The sequence below is a fragment of the Terrapene carolina genome, unplaced genomic scaffold (genome assembly GCF_002925995.2).
Source record: "Terrapene carolina triunguis isolate 2854851 unplaced genomic scaffold, T_m_triunguis-2.0 Scaffold238, whole genome shotgun sequence".
Classification (NCBI taxonomy): Eukaryota; Metazoa; Chordata; order Testudines; family Emydidae; genus Terrapene; species Terrapene triunguis.
The window spans coordinates 9,261,854-9,269,429 of NW_020664589.1; positions in this window are offsets into that span (position 1 = coordinate 9,261,854).

The following is a 7,576-nucleotide window of genomic DNA, read 5'->3' on the forward strand; positions in this document are numbered from 1 at the left end:
ACATGTTTGGCTTTTCGGCAATTCCCCCCGGACGGGGGTTTGATTGCTGAAAAGCCGGACATGTCCGGGATAAACCGGACGTATGGTAACCCTATTTAAAACAAACAAAAAAACACCACACACAATATCATTTCTCCCCACAATAAGAAAGTCTCATCTTACCCCATTGTCTCTACAATGAATTTAGGATGAAAAAGTACTAATGGCTTTCTTATTGCTCTTCCTCGCCCCCCCACCCCCCATGTTTCGTTACAGTCTTGTTTTCCTTACAAGGATATTCTCCCGCACAACCTAGTTATTAGGATAGTGGGCCAAAATCACCTCTTGTGTAACAACTTCACTGGACCTGCATCAGGTTTTAATTTGGCACAATAAGACTGATTTCTTTGCATTTAATAAAAAGTGCCAGCCAAGTCAGCCTACTGATTTTATGGTGATTTGCTTACATTCTAGCTTGGAAAGCAAATGTAGGAAAGACGTGTGCTGATTCTTCATTCACGCTGCATTTGTATGAATAATTCAGCCAACAGTGCTCTCCATGGACAAGGCATTTAGGTATCTTCAAGTTCTCTCTTACCACTAAACCTTAATTGTATCAATCATTTCTGTTGGAGTGCCACAAGGGGAACTGTCAAGCATAGGTTTCCTTAGTTTGTTTTGGCACTTGATGGGAATGTAGGATTTTTTGGTCTATGATAACACTAAACTTCTCTTATTTTAGTGATGGAATAAGGGGAGCAAGTGCCTTGATTACTGCCGCCTAAGTTTGTCTAAGACTGAACTTCCTTGCTTACCAATATCAAAGTTGTCTCCTTTGGAAAGCACTACTGGATAACATCTATGGAGCGATCCACACGGGGTGAGTGGTACCACTGAAGTTTGTCTGTGGAGTAGCCCTAACCTAGGAGCCACAGTGTAAATACTATGGGCCCTGTGCTTCCTTCTGGAGTTTCACCTCTACTTTATAATATTATTCATGGCATTTCATCATTTTCAAATAGTTCAGTCTCCTACACTTTGGATACCTAACCTGGTGTTAATAAGAAGTTCTTACAAAGGATGTTGCAGAGTCTGTAACAAGAAGCTTCACTTTCTTAAAAGACGCAGTATTCCCTGTTTTATTATTTCACTGTTTATGGTTGATTAAAATGCGTGTGTGTGTGTGTGCACTGCTTACTAAGCCTAGTTATCCGGTTATGTACAATCAGTAGTTATCCAACTACATGCATAATTATACAAGTACGTACACTGGTAAATATTTTGTAAATTATTGCTATGCAGGTTAAGTAAACAAATAAATATTTGGTATAATATTGTTCTATAGGCACATATACAGATAAATGTTTGGTACAGTATTTTTACAGGTAGGTGTGCCTTCAGATAGCATATTTGATACAGTATTGCTATTCAGATAAAATATTAGCTGTATTGGTACAATATAGTTATAAGTTGTTCTGTAGGAATGGTAATTGCATTGTGGGGGGGGGGGGACAGAATATCAAACCCCAATGCCACTCTAACAAGTAGGCTTATATATGCTTTTCTCAGCTGGTAGGGAATGACCTTGTGGGGTTGCGTTACAAAATTCTGGACTGGTCTGAGGGCAAGTTTTCTGTGAACACAACACTAAGTGCAAAATGCAGCCCTCCATATATCACCTCCCCTTCAAACCTAGCCTCAAAGCACAAGGCATATTTCATGTCTCTGCTAAGGTGTTAAAATGGACTTTTGGGTAATACTTTAGACTGAGCAGCACAATGTGTGACCACTGCAAAAATGAAAGTCTTAACAGAAAGCACTGAGAATGTACTAGCTCCCCCAGTAGGGCTGCAACTCATCCTCTGTTAGGCTGTGTTTTGTCTTCTTCCAGAAATGGAGGTGGTGTATGCTTTGACATAATAATATTTATCATGGCTTGCAGTGCACAATAGTCTCATACCAGCGCTAACTCTGTTTCAGAAAGGATCCTCATTATAGCAAGAGGTTCCCCTTTACAAGGATTTTCTTTTTCTATATAACACATTTTGTACATTGAAAATTCCTTGTGCCGATATTACTGCATTTATAATGACAAATGGCCTTCATCAACTGAATATCTTTCTAAGAACAGTTTATGGAGCTCTGAACTTTGCTCTTAATTAAGACTTTTCACACATACATAGTTGTATTCCATGCATCTGTATTGCTTGGCACCATTTTTTCTGGCACATTAACCCAAACCAAACCATGTTAGGCAGGGGTATTTCATACCAGAGGGGAGGAAGTGGATGGGGGAAGCAGGTTGGCAATGTAATATAAATTAAATTTCTAATTCATTGGTTTAAATGTGGCCAATGGTGTTCAGGACTCCTAAAGTGTTATCATCCGATAGCTGTTCTACACACACCAATTTACAGTGGTTTTTTAAAGCAGGCACTGACTTTTAAGCAATATGCTTTCTGAACATTAACACACACTCGCTCCCCCAAAGTTCCCTGTGCTGCTGTCTCCTGCTCTTGCTTTCTTCTGTATCACCTGAAGTGATTTTTCTGAAAATACGTCGGCACTGCCTTTGTGGCAATTTCAGTAGAGTGGCCAAGGACTGACAGAGCTAGAGACGGAGCAACCTTCTCACCCTGGAAGTGAGTCAGAAATGAGGCATGTTAGTGGATCAGCATTGGGGAAACTGGCACTACTGTGGACTCTGTTTTACCTGCTCTGAGGATTTCAGTCTGCATGGCTTGTCAGTCCAATGCTTTTCCTGAGCACTGAATTCACTGTTAATGGCATAAAAAGAGAGAAACAAGTATGAGTCATACAAAACAGCCTTAATTACAGCCAAGAAAGATTGAGAAATATAAAACCAAAGCCAAAAATGTAATTTAGATTTTAGTCCAGTTATGTTCATAGAAATGAACATTTAAAATGGCATTATGTCTCAGATGTTTATGGAGTAGATCAACCTATCTTGTAATGTCTCTGATGTAAACAAGATCTTATGCCTATTAATCCTTCAGAGCTGGTACAGCTCTGAGAAAGTGTGGTGGATTCTGTTCTGCCTCATATGTATCACCCTCAAAATTGTTAGCCAGATTCTGACGGCAGAATCTTTGTCTTGGTAATGAAGGAAGAGAGGAAGCCACCTTGACTTCCTGATCCCAGGGTGAAGGTTATTGCCAGTTGGGGAGGATGGGGGTGGAAACACAACCCAGCAACTCCTTTTTCCTTGTGACCTGAACAAATGTGGAAGTTGCAGAGCGAGGCTAAACATTGACACCCTCAATGTCACTTTTACAGTATCACTTTTCAGACTGTAATAGCCGTTGTAAGAGTTAAGAGAAAGGAAAGGAAAGAAGTGGCAAGGACAGTCTCCCATACCCCTTCAGGCTGTGTTGTTCCTTACACATCATCAGACTGGGCAAGCTTTTACACATGTCAGCCAGGACGTGCTGTACCATATCAGAGACCCAACTCCTCTGTGTCCCTCCCAAAGTAGGGTCTCTCTCTCCCACTTCCGTTTCCATTGACTGACTGGTAAGATGCTGCCTGACTTCATTGAGAGGCTTTTAAAATCTTACTCTTTGCTATTAGTATTGATTAGCCTCTTAATGGGATTTTTCTCTTTTCCTGGCTTGTGGCATCAAGTCATGTATTCCTCTTCAGGGTTCTTTATTTGGATTCACAAAGGTGAATACAGCTGTGGCCCAGCTCTGCTAAGAGGTGCTAATCTATTGTACAAGGGAAAAAACACAGCATTGCATTTCAGTGTTTGGAAGACCATGCCTAATGAGGAAGTATTAAGCGAACTGGTCATTTTATTTGTTTGCATGAAATATTCAGGTAAAAAAAAATGTAAATTGCTAGGCTTCTGCAGATGAGGATTTCATAACCCAGTGAGCTAATGCATGAACCTCCTCTCTCCGGAGACCTGAGTTCTAAATTAGTTTAGGACACCAAGTGTAGTAATTAATATCTTGCATTTATTTATATAGCAGTTTACAAGCTAATACACTCTCCCCAAGAATTAATCCAACTCTAAATGAAAGCACATTTGTTGTGGAACACAGCAGCAGTTTAATAGTGCATTGCACCAATGAACAGCTTAAGATAGGAAGGGAAGACAATGCTATAGTCAAAAAATGAAAAATGTAGGCAGCAGAGTCTTATGTAGAGATTACACAGTTAAGCAGGTTATAATTTGGCCAAAATACCCTAGTGTTACAAAATTGCAATGGAATTGCCACAATGTGGCCCCACCTGGGACACTTTCCTGCTACAGGCTGCAGCACAGCAAGTGCATCTGCCTCAGTTTCCCTCCTTCAAAGTCCCCAGTAACTCCCTGCCAGACTCTCTTACCTCAGTACATACCCCTCCATGGGGCCAATTTATTACAAAAACATAGTGTACATAGTCCATAACAAAAGTTCCAAAATGTAGTCCATTGATCGCCCCCAATCATATCATCCTTAAAATCCCAAGATATCTCGTCCCTTGACACCCCACACTCCAGTACCTTCCATCACACTGCGCTCTTCGTTGATCCTTTTCCTGCCATTTTACCAGGGCAGCCACCCCAAACCTTCCAGCTAGAGTGCAACCCCACTCTTTCCAGCGGGAACCCTACAGTCTCTGTGCTGGGAGTTCATCCTTACCAGAGAAGCATCCCCAAGGCCCCTTTGTCCATTAACATCTCATGTCCCAGATGGCCCAACAGCTAGGCCTTTCTACTGTTCCCTAGGCTCCAGCAGAGATGTCAGAGAGTAAACACCTCCACTGCTGCTCTACCTTCAGCCCTCTCCAGCCCTCTGCTGCCACTCCCCAGCTCAGAAAACCAGCAGGCAGCTCCCTCGTACTGCTCTCCTGCCTTCAGCCTTCTGCCAGGAACCACCTACAGGTTCCGTCATGGACCTCCTAAAGCCTCCTGCCTTTAGCAGCTCTCACCTGCCAATCTCCTGCCTCACCAAGTTTCTCTCTCCTTTAAGGCCCTGGGGTTCCTCTTAAGACCAGTTGTGGGTCAGATAACCAGTCACAGGTGCACTAGCCTATTCCCTTTTAAAGGGCCAGTAACACGCTGTAACCGGAATCTAACTGTTACAGGTAGTCAGCACCTCAATTTTTCATCTCACCTGAAAGTCAGCACCTCTAGATGCACAGTACCCCCTGACACAATACTGCAGCATTGGTTCAATACTAATTCAGAAGAAACTGTGCTGTTTTGAATCACCAGCACAACTTCCTGCAGTACTTGAGCTTTTCGTGGAGGTCCCATCCATGCACTGACCCAGCATCCGAACCTTGTTTTGTTTGTGAGGGCTGCAGGCTCACAGCCCAAGGTGGTATGGCTGCAGGCTGTTAATTTTATGGCCTCAGTCTTGTCCTTAGTGGAATTTATCAATTACATGATTTAGCTCTTTTATCAGAGACTTTATGTTGGAGGAAGAAGTTGTCTCTGAGACAGGTGATAGTAGAAAAAAACCAAGAGAACTATCAGAAAATGCTAGTTGCTATTTCCTTGCCCCCATCCAAAGCGCCTTCAGAATTGTTTGGTTACAGTCTATTGCCATGGCATAGAAATTTGATTTAACTTTTAACCCTCTTTGTTGGCTCTGCTGCCTGGGGTTTGACATTCAGTCACTCACATCAGCTCACCGATACCCCCTGTGGTGTTTGTTTAACAGCATCTATTATTGTACAATATGAGGCTCAAAGGCAGTATATACTTTAGACCTTGTATTGCAGTGAGGATGTCTACATAGTGCACCTCTTGTGACAGGTGAGCTAATAGCTGGAAAATGTTGTTCATGATACGCTGAGTTGCAACTCATGAGGAACTGATTGTACTGGCTAAGAAGGCATTTATGTGGTAGTTGAGACCCCAAAATTTCTTTCTGGAGGGTGTCTCTAATTAAGTTGACCTAGGTGCTCAGTCAGTCTGAGATGGTATCAGTAAACCTGGAATCTTAGAATGCAACTTGGAAAGTTGTCCATGATGGGTTTACAATTTTTAAACTTAAGGAAAATATAAGTTTGCAATAGAAAGTTTCTCAACTGGGAATACAAGATATAAAACAAACAAAGAGAGGGAGAAATGCTGGAGAACATTGCAGCATAGCCTGAACATGAATATCCAGTACAAAAGGTTTTCTCTGAGAAAAGCAGTTTCGGGTAATTTTACTGCAAAGGCATTTTCCTCTGAAAATGAAATCTAGACAGGATGTTACTGATAGTCCACATCATATTTTCAATAAATGATGAACCTTCATGTCCCATGAAATATGAAAGTAGAAAGCTGCACTCTATTATATTCAGGCAAGGTTCCCCCCTCCCTTTTGTTTAAATGTATTCATTATCAAAGGTATAGTGCCCTTGAGAAGCTGAGGCAGTTGGTTGTATTGCTGTGCAAGGAATTTAAGATACTTAACTAAAGTTTTCGCAAATGATGATGCAGAGATGTGTAGTGCTGTCTTTCAAGAAGCCCCCAATCCATCTATTCAGTGCTGACACTCAGGCTGTAAGGAGACATCTTTGTGCAATTACTTACATATTGCATACATGATGAGGTAGCTCTCCATTTCTAATACAATAGTTGGAGGAGTTAGAAATTAAAGCAGAAGGGCTCAAGACCTCTTATTACAGACTTTGAATCTCATGACTCCATGTATGGAAATACTACTGCCAATAATAAAAGTTCTGCATTTGAAGTGAAGGCAGAGAGTATTAGAGAGAAAGCAATCCTGTTGATGAGAAAGGAGAATTTGGCTTTATAAAGTTTCCATCATACTGCCTCTCAGGTCATTAATGTGCTACAGATTTTTTTTAGGGTTAGTTGTTTGGGATATGAATTATTTTCCATGGCTCCTTTATGCTTCACTCTGCCATTCACGAGTAGCACTTATGAAAATAAACACAATGAAATGTATAATATAGATCACCTCCAAAAAGGAACCACACAGTCTCAAGAGACTAATTTAAAGAATTACCAGGGTTGCCAGAATATTTGTTTAACCTTCGGTTAAATACCCACTTCTATTACTGGTTTCACTTTACTATTCCACATTTCACCATTTTATAGGTGTGTCAGAGCGAGAGAGAGTGTGTAAAGGTAAATATTATGTATAGTACTTATTTTTAATATGAGAAAATAACATTTGCTTATATGAAAACACAATTGCTGCACTATATATAAATTAATTCTCATAAAAAACACTAGTTACTATAAATTATCAATAAATTTAAAATTTTCCTTTTCCAGTTGTTACATGTTCCAAATGATGAGATGCTGTTAACATATGACTATGTATTGTCACAGCCATAGTATGGTCCAAAGTAAATAAGAGATTGTGATAGCATTATCCATGATGATCTCTCAGAGGAAGTCTCATGCAATCATATGAAATATATGAAACTGTGTGTCAAGACCATAACTTATCTAGTTGTCACTTGGTAATTCCAGCTTGCCAACAACTGATAGAAATGACCATGCCATTTGAAATTCACCAGTTACCTTTCCCTCACATCAGTGAAATATGTCAATCAATAGCATGAGCATATTCTGATTTAAACAACTTATTGCCAGGCTTTGCTACATCTTTTCCTA